The sequence below is a fragment of the Geospiza fortis genome, unplaced genomic scaffold (assembly GCF_000277835.1).
Source record: "Geospiza fortis unplaced genomic scaffold, GeoFor_1.0 scaffold13, whole genome shotgun sequence".
In the NCBI taxonomy this organism is placed as follows: domain Eukaryota; kingdom Metazoa; phylum Chordata; class Aves; order Passeriformes; family Thraupidae; genus Geospiza; species Geospiza fortis.
In genome coordinates this window covers 27,460-48,132 of record NW_005054384.1, presented here as the reverse complement: position 1 = coordinate 48,132, position 20,673 = coordinate 27,460, and the positions used below count along the sequence as shown (strand labels likewise).

The window sequence follows — 20,673 nt, the reverse complement described above, 5'->3', positions numbered from 1 at the left end:
ACCCATCCCAGGGATGGTTTCCAGAGATACGATGTTCTCTGAAGTTCAAAGGAGTTTATTTTGAACTCTCTGACTTTCTGAGCTTTGTTTCTAAAGCACAATTAGAGATTGCTCAGTCCAAGCCAAGTTCTGGCATATATGGAGGTGCCAGTTCTCAGCTCCCCTAGGAAGGGCACCGAGTGGGATGACTTTATAAAGACATTTTATTCCTGTGCCATGCTCGAGACTCTCTTTGTCTCCAACACTACTTAACTAAGCCAGGGACACAGTGCTGCCCCCAGGAGCCTTTCTTTTACCTGTACTTCTTTTTCCTGTAGTAAGTCTTTCTTTTGGCATCTTTTATGCTTAAAAAAATCATCAACTCTCCCCCCCAAAAAAAACCCCACAATGGCAGAGAATTTGAATAAAAATAACTCCTACAAAATTGCAGGTTTTTTGCAGCAAGTTGATGTCAACTAAGTTTTAGATAGAAAATTGTCAAAGCTTCCCACTTCAGGTGTTGAACACAGCAATTAATCTACTCTCACACTAAACTATTAATTGTAAATGTTAAAACAATGTATATTATTCTTAGTGAGGTAATGCAATAAGAAATGGAAGTAAAATTAATCAAAATGTTTTGATACCAGTAAAGTGATTGCTATATTTTGAATTGCAATCCCAAAAAATGTTAAATACTCCAACTTGAAATTATTTTCTGCCTGAATTTTGAAATTTCCCATAGAAGAGGAAAATTGATATTTAGACACAAATAACAGTCATACATTCACATGAATATTCTGGGGAAGAGAGTTAAATCCCAGAAGCATCAGCTAAATAGAACACACTCAAGAAAATGTGGTTATTAATTTATCTTCAGAATATTGGCATTACCATAGAATTTAACTTCAAAAAATTTCATACATGTCTCTTCCTCTAGCCTCCAGAATAGTTTTACACTTATTCTCTTTTTCCATTTTTCTTTCTAATCCACATTATATTTTATAGTTAGAATAACAGTTATCCCATGAAATACAGTGAAAAAGCTCTCACAACATGAACTAATTTCCTTGCAACATAGAAACAAAAGCTTTGTGTTCAAATAACAAATGAGGGGAGCGGAGAAATGCATCTGGTTGGAGCCCCACAGCAGGAAGCACATAAGACACAGCAAACCTCTCTATTAATCCAAAATTTAGAGGTTGCACAGTGAAGGAAAAAACTGCTGATAAGACCTGCAGCCAAAAAGAACATAGATCTCATTCTAGTGCAACACTAGATCTCATCTCCCCAGTTCCACTGGACCATTGCTCAGTTCGAGAAAATTTCACCTAATTGCAAGGTGAAAGCATAATATATCATTGTAAAAGTGGTGTGTCATCTGGGAACATTTTTTTTCTTCTAAATGTATAGCAGCACAAAAATATTTATCCTTTTCTTTCACTGGACTCTTCTGCAGTTTTACTCAGTTGTAGTTAATTCAGTAGTTACAGGATTCTCTACTCTTGTCCCTTGACTGGGTAAGAATTGCAAAATCTCTAGCTCAAAAATACACATCTAAAATGAACATATATCCATTTTGGTGGGAACAATTTTTTTTTTGCCAGTGTAACTCTACTTAATCCTAAAATGTAGAGTAAAATTTTCCGTAAAATCATTGAGTTGCAGCTAATTCGCACTAAAAACTTATAATTTACTCAAATATACTTGAAAGATTCACAAATCTCTTTATGGATTCTCTTCTACAAAGCAGCCCATAAATATAATTCTATCAACATGAACAGGAGTTACACAACTTTTTTATACCTAATTGCCTCAGGAGCTGCTTTAAGTTCCTTTTCTTCTTCCTATCAATGAGGAAAATCATGTTGATCAAAGTCAGATAGGCTCATTTTTGACTTATATATCAATTTATAAGTTTCCATTGAGAGCCCAGATCTGGAAGTTTATGGCACCTGTAAAACCACGGGCTTGCATAAGTTTCATTGAGACTCAAGTTATGCTGCAGAATATTATCAGTGATGCACAAAGTAGGAAGGAATCAGGCTTGTCTTTCTTTGCTAAGTCTGCAAAGTTGACAGCAAAAATATCTGTAATCTAAATATATTTGATCTGAAGTTATAGAGAAAGAAACATGACAACCTATCACACCTTTTTTCTTTTTAAACAGAGTCACATTTTGAGAAGAACTGCAATTTCAGGAGTCTTTCAAGTTTTGAGGTCTGAGTCAGTTATGAAAGCTCAAAGTGGGCATAATGAACATGCAAAGCTCCAGCAGGTACCTTTAGATTGACATCAATCATTTCACATACCCCTTGAAAGGGCGGCTTTCCCTTAGAGATGCCCAGGAGAACTGAAAAGAACTTGTCCTTCATGAGTGATCACCACATCCCATCTCCTGGGAAGCTCTGGAAAGCAGGCTAGAAATCATCCTGTGCTCCATTGCAGTGGTTCTGCCCCCCTTTCCTGAGAACTGCTCCCTAAGAGAGGCCAGGAGACCTGTCAGCCTCATCCCTGTCTCTCCACCCTGCTGCTCCACCCTCATTTCTTCACAACACCCACAGCAATCCACCACTGCTGGGTTTTTTCCTCAAAACAACTCAGAGAGGGATGATTGCATTTTGAAAACCAGATGCACCATCTGAAAGGCTCAGATCACAAAGTGATCTATATTTTCTACAGTTTATTACTTTTTAATTATTCTAGCCCATCTCATTGAAACAGACTCATCACCTTCAAACAATAAACATATCCATATGGAATATTGGTAAGACTGGCAGGAAAACAACAAATTTACATAGTGAGTGCTTTTGAAGCTTTGATCTCTTTTGTTTTTTGATGAAATGAAGGACTTGATCACTTATCTCCCATGCCTTGTGCAGGTACTAATTTACACTAATCCATACCTGTTTTGCTGAAATTCTGACCAAGATTTTATGTAACTGCCATCAAAACTGAAGCATCTTACTTCTTGTGAAGAAAAGGAAAGATTTAATGAGCTTTACTTATGACTTCAGGTGGGGAACAAACCAACATGAAATGATAAATTAAACACTGACTTTCAAATACAGCCCCAATGACTAAAAAATAGAATAGAAAGGTAGCATGACACATCTTTTTTGCTTCAACCAGTAAGAGACACAAAGGAAAAACAGAGATGTTGATCAGCATCCAAAGAACATGAGGTTCTTGAATATACTCCTTTGAAAGTTCTCTTACATAGCACAAATCTCTAATTTACAATTTTCAAAGAAAACTTGATTGTGACAACCAAAAAGAGTCAAATTAAACCTAACAATTATCTTCTTTCTCAATAATGGAGTCTTCAAATACACACAGTATTTAAAGTAAAATTTTCACAATTCCAATCTATCTTTGGGGTGAGAATCCTTATGCAGAGATGTAAGCACTAAACCTCAACTAGATTCAGCTCTACCTAAAAGGAAGAACAGTGCACAAACACACACATGCAAAACAAAAGGGAAAAAATGGCTCCTTAGGCTGTTCCACCAGATTTACACCACACCTTCTGTCTCCTGTTCTTTCATGATGAGAAGCTCAGCTCACTCCATATTTCCTGTTTTATTTCCATTAGATTTCCAGGTTTCCCCAGATACCTGCAGTGACAGCTAGCCCCAAAAGACTTTCTGCTTATCCCAAATTTGCATTATTACTCCACATTGTTCTCCATGTTCCTTTACCCCGTCTCCTGGCAGCAACATTCCTCATTTGCCCCAAAACCCACTGACCTGTCTTGCTGGGGCAAGGCAGAGCAGGGCTTTTCCCAGAGCTGTGCGTGCTCTTTGCTGATGTGATGTCTCCTCCCGTGCTGGTTGCCTGACTTGCACCCTTGTGCTGCCTGCCTGACCAGCTCCTGCCAAACTCCACAGACAATGGTCGAGTTTTCTCTGCCATTCTGTCACTGGAGTCATTAACAGGATTTTCCTGCCATGTTTTTTGATAATTGTTTTTGGAACTCAGCATCTCCAAGTTGTCTGTCTACATGCTAATTTTGATTAAAGTTTGCCAACAAACTCAAAACTTATTAGCAGGAGACTGACAGAAAGTGCTGTCACATACTTTTTTCTTCAAGAACCTATGCAAAAATGCAGTTCAAAAAGCTGTCATTTGTGGTGGTATTCTTTCTTTTGTCACAAAACTCATCTCAGATTGCTATAACTAATATGATTTCAGTATAACTTTGGTTATATTACACTTTTTTCCTTGGCCAGCTCAGCTAGAGCTTCATACAGAGTTAGGAGAAATTGTGTGACTTTTTGCAAAGCAACTTGCAACGTGTCACTCCCACTCCAGGTTATTAAGCCTCAAGAAAAGAGCATGAAGGGAGACCTTTTTGCTCTTCAGAAAGACCTGAAAGGAGGTGGTGGTGTGGTGGGGGTCAGTCTCTTCTCCCAAGTAATAAGTGACCAAGTGAGACCAAGTGGCCTGAACTTGTGCCACAAGAGGTTTAGATTGGCTATTAGGAAATGGTTCTTCCCCCAGAGTGTTGCCAAGCCCTGGAAGAGGCTGCCCAGGGCAGAGTTTGAATCACCATCCCTGCTGGTATTTCCAAGGTGTGTAGAGATGGCACTTGGGGACTTGGTTTAGGGGTGGCCTTGTCAGAGCTGCATTAGTGGTTGGACTTAACTTCTTTTCCAACCTCAATTCTTTGATGATACTATGATTCTAATTTCTATTTCCCTCTTCAGTCTCTTTCTCATTTCCCTCCTATACCAAAAATCTTCTATTTGGTTTTTTTTTTCAACACTGGAAAAGAAATTTTGGCCTTGTATTGGTCCCTCTAACAGAATGTGAACTTCACCTTCTTTATAGAAAAGGGGTATCTAAGAACACACAGGAAAAATCAGGGCAAACTTGCCTGAAAAGTATTCCATTCTAGTCATTAAGGCAGTTCATAAAGGGGGGGCAGAAGGAAAGCTTTTAAAAAGACTGAAATGCTGCTGCAATATCTTTGATGGGATTTCCCCCCCCCTAAAAATTATTGAGCATTTTGTTTCTATGACATTTTGCCTTTAAGCACATTGACTAACAATTCACTATAAAATTAATAAATAAGCAAGAATACTGTCAGTTTTCTATCAAAACTTTCTGCAAAATGTTAAAAATAAATACAATGCTCCCTCTTCCAAATAAGTGACTCCTGTTTCAACAGATGGAACATGCAGCACTGATCCTTTTGATTGAATATAGTGCACCTCAGATCCTGAATGAAACCACACAAGAAGGTTATAACATTTTATGCCCCTTCTTGCAAAACAGTTCACAACCTTGTTCTTAAATTTCTGATGTATATACATCAAATGCAAAAGGGATGAATTGCAATAGTTGAAAATACTCTTCTATTTTCATCATTCCAGATATTTATTTTCTGTGGAAAATAGTTATTAGTTTAAATAGGTACATGGTTTCTGAAAAAATGTGTTATTTTAACAGCCCCTGACACAGTATATTACAGGCCTTAATTTCTGTTATTTCACGTACATGACTGTTTTCTGACTAGTTCTGCTCTCCTCCCTCGTTACATTCTCCAGCTGTAAGAGGTCTACAATGACCAGCACTGAAACCTGTGACTTGCAAACTCTGGCCTGTGGAGCACTTATTGTCCCTACAGACTCCATGCAGAATATTTCCCTCCCCTGACTCAAGAGGGAAATATTCCTTCCTCAAGAAGCAACACTTCATCTGTAAAGCACAACAGAAATTTTATAAAATCTCTTTCCTCCCACAGAAGTTTTTAAGATTTGAAAACTGTTTCCCTCAAAAATGAAAAATACTTCTTTTTTTTTTTAATTTAAAAGGAATCCTAGTGCTGTACTGTAAAGATCTGCCTAGGTACATGGCAGAGAATGCCTCTGACATGCAGAACATGGAATCTTAAAACCCCTTCCCACAGCCAGGACAACAAAGCTTTTAATCCTAGACAGCCTAAACTCAGCTGAAGACTCAGCCACAGCTGTTCCCTTCCACTTCCTCCTGATGTAATAATCCTGTTCTGTATGAATAAGTAGTAACAGGGACAGGAAAATGTAGCCCTCACTGTTTAACAGCCTCTTGTGGGATGAGGAAAACCAGCTCTCACCTGCTCACTGCAATGACCAAAGCTACACTTTTCCAGCAGTCAAACCATTCCAGCTGAAGTGCTGTCCCAGGTTCCCAGAAGGAATCACAACAGAGCTCAAGTCCCAGTCTCCTGTGTCCCAAGTCAGTGCTTCATCAGCCACAACACTGGCCATGCTGGAAGTGCCGCTAGCCAGGAATCCCATCCAAGATTTCAGACCCCCTTCTGATTTAAGTTCTGTCAAAAGCACTAGATTCCTACAAAAGCTTTCTTTTCAGTGAACTCACTTTCAGATGGAATCATTTAGATGAAAAAAATAAAAAAAAAAGAAGTCCTTACCAGCCCTATTCACTGTTGTTATGCAACCATTTTTAAGGGATTTGCTGACCCTTATGAAAAAACAGACTCCCAAAATCAAGCATTAGTCAGTATTTTGCTAACTTTAGATTTCTTTTGTTATTCCTGGTGGTAAACTATGGCCATATTTGTCCACAAAGAAATGTGAACAGGAAAGCACCAGGAGAACCTCAAACTTTCAGAGTGACCTTGGGATATTAGCACCTCAGGAGTGTTTTCATTGCTCACAGCGAAGGAGATACTGGAGGACATATTCAAGCTGGTTTTGTGGAAACCAGCATGTTTATATACATAAATATAAATATAAATCTCCAGCATGTATTAGATGATGAGCTTATTTCCAATATTCCATTGCGACCAATATTCCATTTATTCCAATCCCTAAGAAACCAGCCAACCCTACTTCACAGCTGCAGATGCAATGGATTTTGGACTCTATTAGGGTAAAACACTGAAGCAGTTGTGCTGTCCACAATATTTGAATGGGACACTCCAGGTATGTGATGTTACTCTATTTTCTGCCGCTCTAAAGAGAAACATGGAGATCTATTTAACACAGATAGGCTGTGGAAATAATGCAAATAACATTTAATTGTACATAACATTCCTCACTACTCATACCTGAGCTCCTTTTACTTCACCAACATGCTCAGCCTTTACTCAGCTCAACTTCCACCATTCACTTAGCACCAAGCCTTGTAGCAAGGAACTTGCCCAAAAGCATAACTTGAATCTGTGGACAATGTTATTCATGCCTCTGAGTGGTTATTACCTTCTGTGCTTCAAAATATGCAGAGGTTGTTTGGGTTGTAGTAAGGAATGAAAAAAAAAAATGTTCTATTTTTTTCTATATAAAATCAATGCAAATTTAAAATGAAGCTATTTCCCCAGCAATGCTATAAACCACTAAATTACTCTTTAAACATGGTATTTTTCTATGTAATTCTTACTCCCTGAGAACTTGTAGGCAGTGACTGTACCTCCTTGTCAGCTTTGTTTTCTAAGCAGGACTTGTGAAACTACTGCTATCAACTTGATAGATAATGGTTTTCATTCTCTTACTCCTTCTGTTACGACTTTCCCCACCCTTTGGGTTCATTCACATCTAACATTAAATATTTTGTACAACAGGGTTATTACCTCCTTCAATCTGTTGGACTTCTCTTAACACAAGGAACACATTAACCTCCTCCTAAGTTACACTGGAAATTCACCCTCAGCCTCTAGCCAAACTATAACCACCTCAGCTTTTTCCAAAATGCTCTTCCAGATGATGCCAGCATTGCTTCTTGTTAATTCCTTAAGGCATTTTGTGCTACAAGATTACACCTGATTTTTACTACTTTGGTCTAAGTTGTTCTCATGTCAAATCTTCTTTGGTAGTTTAATGTCTCATGATTGAGTGACTGGTAACTTCCATCAGCATGTTATTAACTTTTTTATTCAAAATCAATAACAATAAATAATATATTTAATAAAACATGTTAGTATTCAAGGAATTTCCATTATGGGAAACAAAAAATCCCCAAATCCTCATCTGGTTACACCAAAATAGGACTGCTCCCTGACAAAATGTCAGACCTCAAAGAAAGATAAAATTTATATTTCCAAATCAGATTTTTGGAATCTCTTCATGTCCTCTTCATTGTCTACTCAAAAAAAAAAAAAAGAAATTACAAAAGACAAAAAAACTAAAAAATACTTTGTTGGGTCTCTTTCACACATCCATCTCTACTGGCCACAGACTCCTGGTAAACCTTTGATTGATGATATACTGGCAACTACAAACATGTTAAAGCATTCTAATTATGCTTCCTATTTCATCAGATCTAGATATGATATACATGCTCCCTAATTTTCCAGGACACATCTATTGCAGCCTCTAATGAGATTTAAGAAACTGACAGGAATGATGGAAGATCTAGGAATATTCAAGCTGTGAATGTATTTATGCCAAAGATTATAAGCCAGTTCCTACGTATGAAATAGCTTTCCTCACATGACTGAAATGCCATCATCTCAGATATTCTATTTCACACTATTTGTTCCATCTTCATTCCTGAAGCAATGATACTTAGCATCATTATGTTCTCCCTTTCAGGGTTACTTGAACAACAGGCATCAGTTCCATTCCAAGGAAACAAAAACTGTTGCTGCTCAGAAGGTTTACAGAAAGGAGACCAGCACAGTCTGGATATGGACACCATCCAAGAACAGTGGTGGGTCTGAATTAAAAGAAAACTAACAAGGGCAAAATGTGAAGGCACATCTTAGCAAAATTAAGTCAGGTTAAGGAGCAGTGGAGGTGAACCAAGGTCAAATCAAGGAGCTGGTGCAAAAGATGGAAAGAAAGCTGTTTGGTTAGAAGAGTCTCATTGAAGAAAGCAAAACCACAGAAGAAATACCTACATATATGTAATAATATTTACACCATAAAAAATGGCAGACACCATGCTATGTTATTAAAGTCCATTAAAAAAAAGGTCTTAGCATCTCTTTTACCTATATGTGATTGCAACTGAAAATGACAGGTTCCTCTCAAAGCTTCACTATAAACCAAATAAATAGGTATAGTCTGAAATAAAAAATTGAAAATTTCATTTCTAGTTCTTCACTGCCTACATAACAAAGTTAAACACACAGATATCTAATTCCTGGAGCATTGGAAAGATTTTTAGATAGCAATTTTCTATCTATATAGGCCTTGTTGCTGCAGAAAGCAGTATGATTTTTCACAGGTGTATATTAGCATAGAAATATTACATCTAAGTGTTCTGGATTTTGTTCATCTTTTTAGTGCAATTTTGGAATCACATGACTTTATATGTTCATAAAAGACTCATGCTAATGAAAATGAACCAAATTTGTCCTCAAGAAATAATGCCTTCCATTTTAGTATCTCAAAGAAACACACAAATGTTGAAAACCATGTATGAAAGAAAAAGCTATCAAGTTGCTAAGAGTTCTGAGTCCTCATTTGTTTTGTCTCCCAATGTTATATGCTTCAAAATTATTTAGAATGGAAGCATTTCCTTTACTTTTGCAAATCCAGTTTGCCACAAAAAAATTAGACTGGAATTAAAAAAAAATAGTATTGAAGTGTTCTGAATTATTAAAATAAATTGCATTTCCAACTACATATATATCAGCTTTCTGTGATGGCAGGATGTAACTCAGACCAGACTTTATATATATATAAAACCTTACCACAGCGTTTCTGATAGGATATTAGCAAAAACACTTCATCATAGATGTGGTCAAACTAACAGGCTGTGGAATCTCCATCCTTAAAGACAATCAAAACTCACTTGGACAAGGCACTGAGCAATGAGTTCAATGTAACCTCAAAGCTAGCTCTAATTTGAGTGGTGGCTTAGACCAGATGACCCTGAGAAATCCCCAGTAACCCAATTTATTCTGTGACTTTGTCTCCAAGGTCAGCCTTTCCAGGTTAAGGACAGAGGCATCCTACAACTCTCACGAGTACAGGCTGAGGTTATCACGCACCTGTGATGATCCTTCACAGAGTCCCACCTGCTGCTCTCCTGCCAGGTTGGTTTTCAAAGCACATCTTACACTGCATGACCACCTCACCCTGGCCAGTCATCACTCAGACCTGCACAAGATTTTCACATTTCCAGCCCCTCTGAGGTTTTCTGTGAGCATCCATCCTCTCACACACCTCAGAGTCCTGAAGGAGGAGGGACCCCAGTGCAACTCTGAATGGGAGCTTCTGCACTTTGGTCTCATTCAGATATTTCTATCTGTACCACAAAGGGGAGCAGAACATTCATCTCCACATTGTGGTTCAAATGGGGGATATGGAGGGGCAGCAGTCAGGGGATCATGAGTTTGAATCTAGCTGAGGCATTCACAAGCAAGTATGTGAGAAAAGAGACACCTTCAACAAAAGATAGGAATGACTTACATTCATAGGACCAAAGGTCTCTTCAGCTTTGCTAGAATTTTTACTTTCTTTTTAGTATAACCCAGTAGACATGACTGAGTTACATTGCTGTGGTTTACTTCAATTTGGACTTCTCATATGTAGTGCTAAGAAAACAGTCTTCCAAAATCCAAAAGTGAATTATTTGCCTTTGGGCCATTTGTTTATCTCTGCTTGTTCTGATTTTTTACCTGACTGCCCCAATTAGACTAAATATGTTTGTAGAGTAAATACTGAAATAACCTAATCAAAGTAACATTCCCAGCATCATCTGTCACGCCACTCCACAGTCTTACTGATTACCCTGAATAGCATATGGAAATAAAGTAGGATGAGGTAAAACAAGAAGTACCATGGTTTTATCCTTCCTAATGAATTTGTCTTCAGATATCTCCAATGATTCTATTATTTTAATCTGTCACAAGCAAAAAAGATACAAATGCAAACGGCATGGGCCACAGTTTCCTAGCCACAGCATGTGGCTCACTGATGCTTATTAATTAGTATTTCAAGAAAATAGATAAAAAAATTCTCATTATGAGAGCAAATATTATGTTTCTCTGTGGAACCTACTCCTCGTGAACTTATTGTGGTGGCGTAAAAGAACGCAGAAACTGGCTTTCTGATTCAGATGCCTGTGCACGCATGCACACAAAAACAGTCTGCATTTTCCTTGTTGCTACTGAAGTGTCAGCTTTGGCTTAATTTTATTATCACTGAGAAATATGCTTCTCTGACTTCATCTGACCTTTAAGAGAGCTGCCTGCTAATGCTAATAGCATGCTGCTGTGTCTGGAGCATACCATGAAAGAGACTGGCTGTTAGATATGCAGCGTACTCTCGGTCAAGGAAAACCTTTTTAACTCTGAGCAGTGACAGGCAAACCATTGGAGACTTGAGGTTCTGTTAAAGCACACCAAATGGCTGATTTCCCAAACCTTTACCAAACCTCTTTGGTCTTTTAACACAGAAGTCTGGCAAGAATAGATGTGGGAATTTGTGTTTCTTGCTTTGCTGTATTTGGTTGATTCAATATTATTTTTCCATGGGAAGTTTCTATTCCCTCCCAAGCCTGACCTGGCTGGAAGAGTTGCCCTTCCATGGTGCAGATCATGAACAAAAGGCCTTCACTAGAACAAGAAAGTTTAGAGTTCATAGAAGTGAACCAAAGTGGATTAACTTTAATAAAATGGAAACATTAGAGTCCTGACTGTGTGATTTCAATTAAAAATATGTGAAAGACTTCACAGTCACTTCAAAAGTAATCTGATCTAGGTTTAGTTCAAGGACTTGGTAAAGACAGAGCCAGTTCTAATTTTATCCGAGCTGATTCACCTATTTGTAATGGCTGTCCTACGTGCTCTAATAACACAGTCCTGTGGATCTTAAACCAATGCTGTGACATAGGCTTCAGGTTTTTAAGACTCTGAAGAGGCTTTTATGCTGACAAACTGGCAGCTTCACCAAGCATATCTTACTGGCTCACATTAAGGGGCACATATTGTGTAGATTCCCTAGGACAAACAATGGGACAGCAGGAAAGACAGTATGGCCCATAAGCAAAACAAATTATCAGCCAACTCAGAACAAATATTAGACAATAAAAACAGCTTTACTGTATTAAAGGTAAAGAAAACAGCAGGGAGTGCTAGAACAAAGTAAAGGATTGCAGAACATATTTTCTGTGAAGATCCAAAAATAGAATTACTACTGACACTATTGTCCATGCCACTGCAAAAGCAGCAGCAGAAGAATAACTGAAACATCGGTCATAAGAACAGAAGAAAGACAGGACAGCATAGTTCAATACCTTTCTTTATGTTCCTCCTCTTCATTTTTATTGAATTTTAGTTTGGACAAAAAAGGAAACTTTTACAGAATTAGAAATCAAGGGGGTTGACCCAAAGAACATCTGCACCAACATCACCAAGCTTTCTCTAGTCTCTCCCTCCCCACACTCCATATTCCCTGCCAGTGCTTTTTAGCATCGGCAAAGCAGAACTCCTTTGAAAGGCATTGAGGATGATCTTGCATGAGGATGATCACTCAGCCAATTATGGTCAAATACCAGTGGTGAATTTTCTGATGTGGGCACTACTGATGATTTATAGAGACTATTACTGTGGCAGAGAAACATTTACTAGAAACTGGACTGGGGCCACCAATTCATTTCACACAAGCTACTGGAGCAAGAAAAATGTTCTCTTGTCTCATTTCTAATTTGAGCCAAAGTTATTTGGTTCCTTTAAATCAGTGTTTCTCATTAGCCTGCTTTGGGTTCAAAAAGGCTGCTTACAAATTTTGTGACAATTTATAAGTCTTTTAAGCACTTAGTTTAGCATAGTTCATTGAAAAAGGGTTAAAGTAACTGAAAGATCATGGTGAACATACACAGGCCTTTTTCCAAATTTCTTCCTGTTTTTCTTGGAACATTGCAAAACAACAAAGGCGGTTTAATAACACAAATGGTATTGCTTTATTACTGGCTTTCATAATTCTTTCTGACCATTTATATGGGGAACTGCAAAGAAGTCAGCTACAAGTAATTTGGTACATAGATTGACACCGTCTGTCCACAGAGTCCTAATGAAAAAGCAGCAGACAAATACACACATAAAATGGATGGAAGCCACCTATCACATTCAACACTGAGGGACTGTGTAACACCCCATCTAGACCCAGGCAACTGAATCTAGACATGAAACAAGTCCCTAGGTTCCTATTGCAACAGCTGGAAATGAGTTTTACTTACAGATGAGGGTATTCTGGAGCCTAGAAGGAAAAAACAGAGCCCTTACCCACTGCATGAAGTAGCATCTCTGCAGCTGAGTATGGCATCCATCTTGGGGTTTGGGGAAATTCCAATACAGATCTTTGCTCCACTTATTTAAGGAGGTGAAGCTTATTTTTTTTAAAGAATTTCTTAGCAAACAGATAGAGAATCATTGCTTCCCAAAGTTTCCTACTTGAGACATCTCATTATGTATCAAGGATTGACTCACTGCAGACCAGGCTTGAATCTCTGCTGTACATCTCTACTGATTGTCCTAACTGTGGACATGGATTCAGCTCCCCTCACTTGTTCCAGACTGTATTTAAGCTCACCAAGAACATATCTGGCAGGAAAAAAGCCAAAATTATTCTGTAGCCTGGTGTCAGGGCATTTGCTGGGTAGAGAAGCCACTGCTTTAAGCTGCTGAGCTGTTTTTGAAGACTTGGATGTGAATCACTGCATCGAGTGAGGGCCCTGGGCACAGAGCTGCCAGTGGCTGTTTCAGGTTCTATGTTTTCTCATCTTAACTATAAATTCCTTTTTGAGACTAACTAGTTTTTCCTGCAGGAGCTGGTAGTGTGGCTATTGTGACACACACACACGTTCCAGCCTGATTTATGCAATTACATGACTGGGACTGAATTAGAGGACATAATTGCTGGGTTCTCTGTCTTTAAAAATGAGGCTTCTATCAAAAAATATCACCCACTGCCTTGCTTCCTCCATCTCTGTGTAAACAGGCTACCACAGGAATCTGGATGAGTCAAGTGAAGATCTGGCATAAGTAAGCAGTATGATGGGTAAATATGATAATGCTATCTTGGATGAATTTAACCACCTTCCTTCTACACAGTTTAACAAGCACACTCTGGTGATCATGTTCCTCATCTTCCTTCTCCTCATGCACTGAGGGGCCCAAAGATGAAAGAATCAGGGAAAAAAAAGGAATAACCAGTCCCTCTATTGTTAAATTCTTTCGCCCCTGCAGCCAAATCCAGGCCAGTAGGACATTCCAAAACTAAGATTTACAACCAAATTAAGAAACATCACTGCCTATTTTATATAACATGCAACACATAGCTACGGTTTTTTACTATCTGAAGGTGCTTCTGAAACAGAACTGCTACTTCAAAGGAAATAAATGAACCTGAAAAATGTAATTTTTTAAAATTTTACCTGGAACATGACTGTGAACATGAGAAGATGAATTAAAAATACATCCTGGCAGTACAGTGTCTCTGCATCAGAGACAGGACAACCCTTGGCTCAGCAAGAGATGAGACATGTATTTCTCATTGGATAAGACAGCCAGACTTGAATCCAGAACATTTGATTTCACAGCTGTAAGCATTAAATTTGCTAAAAAGAAATCCTGAACCCCAGTTTGGAGTGCAGTGTTTCAGCAAAGTGAGGAAACCAGATAACAAAACCCAAACCTCCATTAGGCAAAGGTCAGTCACCATCTGCAAGAATATTTCAGGTCATCTTTTCTCACTCAAACAGCCAACTTCGTGTGACTCAAGCAACACACCCTTAGTTTATGTTTGTGCTACAGCAGCCAGTGCCTGAGGACAGTCTCCCAAAATGTATTGTAACTGCACAAATAGATTTTGTTCCTTGGTGTGACAGTTAAAGATGAAAGATGACTGTGTAGGTGGAAAGACTGCAGGAAAGCAGTAAAATAAGGAAATGCCCAGGAAAGAAGAGCTTATAGTTTCTGGTTGTTCCCCACCCTCACCACAGTTAAGCTTGTTTTTTAACATGAAAATTCTGTTTCCAAGCAGTTAAAAGCCAGTCTCATTGGAATCTGTGTGGTTACACCAATTTACACAGTCTGAGGATCCAGCTCCAAGACTGCTGTTTGTTTGGGATATTTTATTGTAAACTGCTTCATCTTCACAAATAACTCCTCACCATAGGAGCCTCATATGGGCACAAATGATTTCATCTCACTGGCCATCCATGAGCTGTAATTAAATAACTTATAGTAGGAGTCCTGAGGCGCCTGCCTGGTTTTAATTGTGTTTTCATTAGAGCAAGTATTGTTATTGTGCAAGTGAACTGCGAGTTCTGCAGCAGGGCCTGAGCTGCCTCTGCAGAACCTCTGTGAATCACAAGCTCTGGCTGAGCTATTACACCCTAAGAAATGAAATGCTGCAGCTCACAATGCACACAGGCCTCTTTAAACCTACTTGATTTAAAGGAAAGCAACATCCTTATTTCCTTCTTTTACTTTGCTGCCAAGAGAAATAATCACACTAAGCCAGGACAAGGGAAAGCAGCCTTATGCAACAGACAAATGGCACTTGCAAACACATTTAGTCTCGTGATGCTGTTCGAGTAATGCAGGCACAATATCCTTCCTTACAGAGTAAAATAATAATAAGGATGGTACCAGAAAATGTACCTTCCAACTGAAACCTGCCAAAGAAAGAAAGCAGTCTGCACATAAGGCCCAGGCTATGCAGTTTTGGTGTAACATCTGCTGCAAGAGTAGCTTTCCCTCCAAATCCACCATGGTTATTAATATTGAGAAAATAGGATTATTGTCTGAACGGCACAAAGATGAAAAACTATTTGTAACTGCAAGCTGTCTGCTTATTTAGAAAGCATTCATTTCCTCTTGATACACGTGTAGAGCAACTTTGGGAAAGCAATTTTTGTGAGTAGTTTTTTTTATTTCTTTTCCTCCCTGCAGATGACCTGTGATTCTTTTAAGTGACAGAAAGCGCACAAATTCTTGCATCTTCCCACCACATGCACAGGAAGAGTTTCCAAGTGATTAACTTCAAGGAGTCCAAATCATAATATTAGAATAATAAAGAATGATCTGCAGGGCTGCTTACCACAGGAAGCTTGCCTTGAAGTACATAAAATCAGCTATTGCCATTACATACAGATGTAAGTGTCTCTCAGGCTGTTTTTATTTCATACCCTAGCTACAAGGAACTGGAAAACACTTCAAAGGGAAAGTGGATGAAAATACTGGCGCTGATGATGGTTGCTAGGCACCAAGCAATGCAGAGAGGACTACTACTGGCCAAGCTTCAAGGAGATTTAGATATTGTTCTAATGAAGATAAAGTGTCATTAAAAACCAAGGTCTGATTTAAACAATTTTGACCAGAAGACTGAAAAAGCAAAATAATTTCACCTTAGCCACATCCTGAAAAACAGATACAATACCCAGGTAGGTGAACTCAGCAACAGTTGAAACACAACTCATCATACTGAATTCCCAAGGAAAGGACGATTAAATTGCATTCAAGACTCCTCCTGAGCTTGAGTTCAGTGGTTCACTTGCAAAGCACCTGTGGCAGGGTGAGAATCCAAATCCTAACTCATCCTTGCCAGTCAGCACAGGCCCCAGAAGGGACATTCCTGTGTGCCAAGTTGTGCCACACCAGGAGGCACTGCCAGGGAGCTGCAGTCCCTGTGAGCTCCTCTGGCACAAGCCCAGGCTAACAGGTACCTCTCTGTGGATATTGTTAAACAGAGCAGAGACACAAGGAACTGGAAAATAATCCAGGCTGGAAGGGACCTCTGGGGGTAATCCAACCCAATCCAGGCTCTGGGCTCAATGCAGACAAAGCAGACTTCAGATCTTTAAACAACTCTGTCCTTAAATAGATTCAGTTTCTGAGTCTTCGCAATTTGGGGATTTTTTTTTCCTTTTTTTTTTTTTGCAAGTTCAGGTCTTTGATCAAAGTTGGCTTTGTGGATACATGATGTTGCCGCAGCCTTATCTGTCATTTCTCTTCATGCTTTAGACCTAGAAACTGACTGGGAATAAAATAATATCCTTAGTCATCCCAGATTTTGAAACATAGATATTAACTTCTCAGTTTTTGTCTATCTGTTCAAAATGTTTAGTTTGGATGTACTTTGATTCTGCTACTCTCATTTTCTCCTTATATTCTGATTATTACTATAGGTACCTAAATAAAAGCAGTTTTTTTAAAAGTCTACAAATTGCCATCACTCCAATCCAAGAACTCCAAACAATCCTGAGCAAGTCAAGGAGAACATGAAACTACATCAAACTACAAATACACACAGAAACATAACTCTGTTCCAAAAGTTTCATTTTCATGGGGCCATACTAAACTTCTCTATTAAAAATGGTTTTAATGAACAATTTCTGCAAAAAATTTCTTTAGGTCATCTGACATTAGAAGCAGAAGTCTCTGTTTAAATATTCAGTTTTCCTACATCACATCCTCAGAGCATTTTAATTTTTTTGTACTTATCTTACCATCTTTTAAAAAATACATTTTGAGATTGTGTCATAAATTGTGCTCCAATCTACTAATGGTATTTGGATAGAATTTCCACTTTTTAAAGGTTTGTTAGGCTCTAATGAATTGGTTCTTTTTCATGATTTATTGTGTCAAACTTAATACCTGTATTTTGTTATTCAATTTACTCTGGTAGCAAAATGCACATAAATGGCCTTCTCCCATTTTATAGTTGAAGTTTTCTCTTGATTTTGCCATCTAATGTTTTTGAACTATTTTTCTTCAAGTTTCACAAATGAAACCATGCAAATTGGTCTCAAAACACCTCTGCTAATAAATTTGAGTTCCCCCACTTAAAAACTGAATTATTACTGGCTTTCCATGGAGAGGATTGAGCTATGAATCTCAGCCATTATAAACTGGTAACAAAATACCATCATTCTATGAAATAGTTATCTGCCTCCTATCTGCAGCTCATCAGCAGTTCTTTGGTCCAGACAGCAGCAGAATCAGCCCAGTAAACAGATATTTAAATAGATTTTAACCCATGATCATACAGGAGTTTTCATTTTTTTAGCTTCTGGCATGTTGTGCCATACTGCTGTTGGTATTACCTGTATTCACTGATATTTGTTACAAAAACCAAAAGTTTGTCAAGCAACTGCTTGAAGCTGGCCTTCTACACATGTTCTATAGCAGCTAAAGCAGTGGTTTAATTCTCAAAAGTGCTGAGCATAGTGCTTCTGCTTGAATTTTCAGAACAAAGAATCAAGGCCACAGAAATTCTTTTCTTTTTCCTTAAGAAAGTGTGGTTTTCAAAGTTTATTTGACATACTTTCTTTTCTTTTTCATGATACAGCTAGGAAATTTAACAGGTAAAGCAGAAAAGCCTGACTAAATAGATAAAAGCTTTTATATCAATACAGGAATTCATTGCCACATTCTTCATACATGGACACAAAAATAGCTTTAGTCTTCCTTTCTGGTCTTAATACAAATGCACTGCCATGAGTTTATCCAGAATATAAATTTTGACATTCCAGATCAAAGACAGCAATATCCAGCCTGCTGAATTTCAAACACAACCACAGGATCAAAGTTTTGCCACCCTGATACAGTTTTAAAAAGTCAGAAAGAATAATAATCAAAATTATCCTACAAACTCCTATCCAATACAGCCAGATCACTGATCTGATCAGTCAATCTATATTGGGTAGGGGCCAGTTTCCAGCATTGCACAGAAAAACACAAAGTCTCCATCATACCTTTGGACAAGGCTAGAAGGTTAGGAAGTTAGAAAGTGACCACATGGAAAGCACAGAGGTGCAAGCAACTTCACTGACTCCCACAGGCAGTGGGACCTCCTATGTCAAAGTCTGTTAAATAATTAGACTACGATAATCATTAATTTCCCTCATTGGAGTCCAGCTATCACATTGTTTTCTCACAAGCCCTACAAATTAAAATCTTTATAAACATTTCACAAATTTCTGTGCACAGTTGTGTGTGAATACTACAAAAACACTTGTGTTCCTAGCAATATGTTTACCCTTGATGCAATCACATGCTGTAAACTTTATGAAAAACAGAATTAAGGTAAATCATGTTCAAGGTCTTCTTCCTTGTCCTGGCACAAACCAGAAGCTGCCCCAGTCAATAAGTTAATTTTACCTAATGTAGCTGGAAGTGTGTCAGGCCTGTCAAGGAGATGGACGTGGTCACATCTCTCCTCTGCCAGCTGCACAGCTCCTCCAAATCACTTGTCATGCTCAAAGAAAAGATACAAGAGTCTGTCTTAATCCACTGCAGTGTCACACCACAAAGTCTTCAGGACAGTGACTCAGTGCAATGATTGATGTTGAATGATTACACTGTTTGATTTGAATCCCTCTGGATCTGGAAGAAAAATCTCCTTCTCCATCCTGGTCCTAAACCAACATTTTACACCATGTAAATCTGTGACAACAAATCTCTCACCGAGGTTTAGAGTTGAGGAATGGGATGAAAATTTAGTGTCTATATCTCATCTAGCTTTAAGAGGTCAAGGAAGGCAGGAGAAAGCAGAGCTGCAAAGGCCACAAAATGAGGGTGCAACTTATCATGATGATTCCATTCCAAATTGCTAGTTTAAAACCTTATTTCCTTTTTTTTTTTTTGTAAACAAAGTTATCTTAACTCTGTGCTATTCAATCTTGAATTGTTATCCACCTGTAGAGTATCTAAAGGCAATGAGAGAATAGAGTCCTTAAGCCTATTATTCCTTCTCTCAACCTAGTCCAGTTCCCTGACTGACTTTTAATTCCTACACCACAAAATTGGAAACTGAGTAAATTAAAAAAACATAACCCTTTAGCCACAGTCTCAATCACCCAAAAATTAATTTCAAAATGCTGTGGCTACATCCATGATCTTTGGTGCTTGATCAGTTTAAGGTATGACAGTTCTCAAACATTAAATCACAAGAACACAGGTTTGGGCACAAGGAGAACCTAAACCTAAAGAATGTAAGCAGAAATATTACAGAAAGTGGACTGGTTAATTTTGGGGGCCATTTTCTTCCCTTCTAATCCCTCAGTGAGCCAGAATGGGCCTAAACACCCAGGTTCTGAACACTTGCCAGCAATGTAACAGTCATGACATTTATTCCAGGCAGAGAGAAAAGGTCCATAAAGATGGCAAAATCCCACTTTATGGGATTATTTTGGTTGGCTTAGTTTGTTTTAAATTTACTTTCTCCTATTCTGACTTTTTTTTTTTTGGTCATGTATTCATTAGATACAGGTGAAAACATAGCTGTCATAGTTGAGCTACTTTTGTAAAGCACAAGAAAAAATCCACTGGTATTTTTGTATTCTCAAATGCTTTCTTTAGAGGCAGTGGTACTTTACTGCACTTCTAGACATGCAAGAAGCAACAAGACACCTCTTCTTCCAGTTGTATCATACCAGAAAAGGTATCTTAAAAAAAAAGATTAACTTCAGTTTTACACTGACAGATACAGTGACATGACAGGGTAATCCTAAACCCTCTCCTTCTGTTTTGGTAAATTTACACAGTTTAAGAACCTGAAAATGTTCTGTAACCTCACTAATTCTTAAAAATAGGCTTGTAAAGCAGTAATTGCTATGATATCTGCCACTTACTTTGATACATGTCTCTGGCTTCAAGATAGCTCTTGATACACAGATAAGATCACTCAGATATCAGCTTGTATTGGCAGATAAATTCTCTGCTCTCCTTGTGAAAAGGAACCTAGAACTTGGGGGAAACTGCTCAAGTCACACAGGACTGCTTCTTCCAAG

At 38.3% G+C, this 20,673-nt stretch overlaps 1 protein-coding gene across 1 annotated transcript in view; it reads right to left on the bottom strand.

The window, feature by feature from the left end:
• Positions 1-20,673, bottom strand: part of LOC102031898 (voltage-dependent L-type calcium channel subunit alpha-1C-like) — a 389,144-nt gene that overhangs the window by 347,273 nt on the left and 21,198 nt on the right.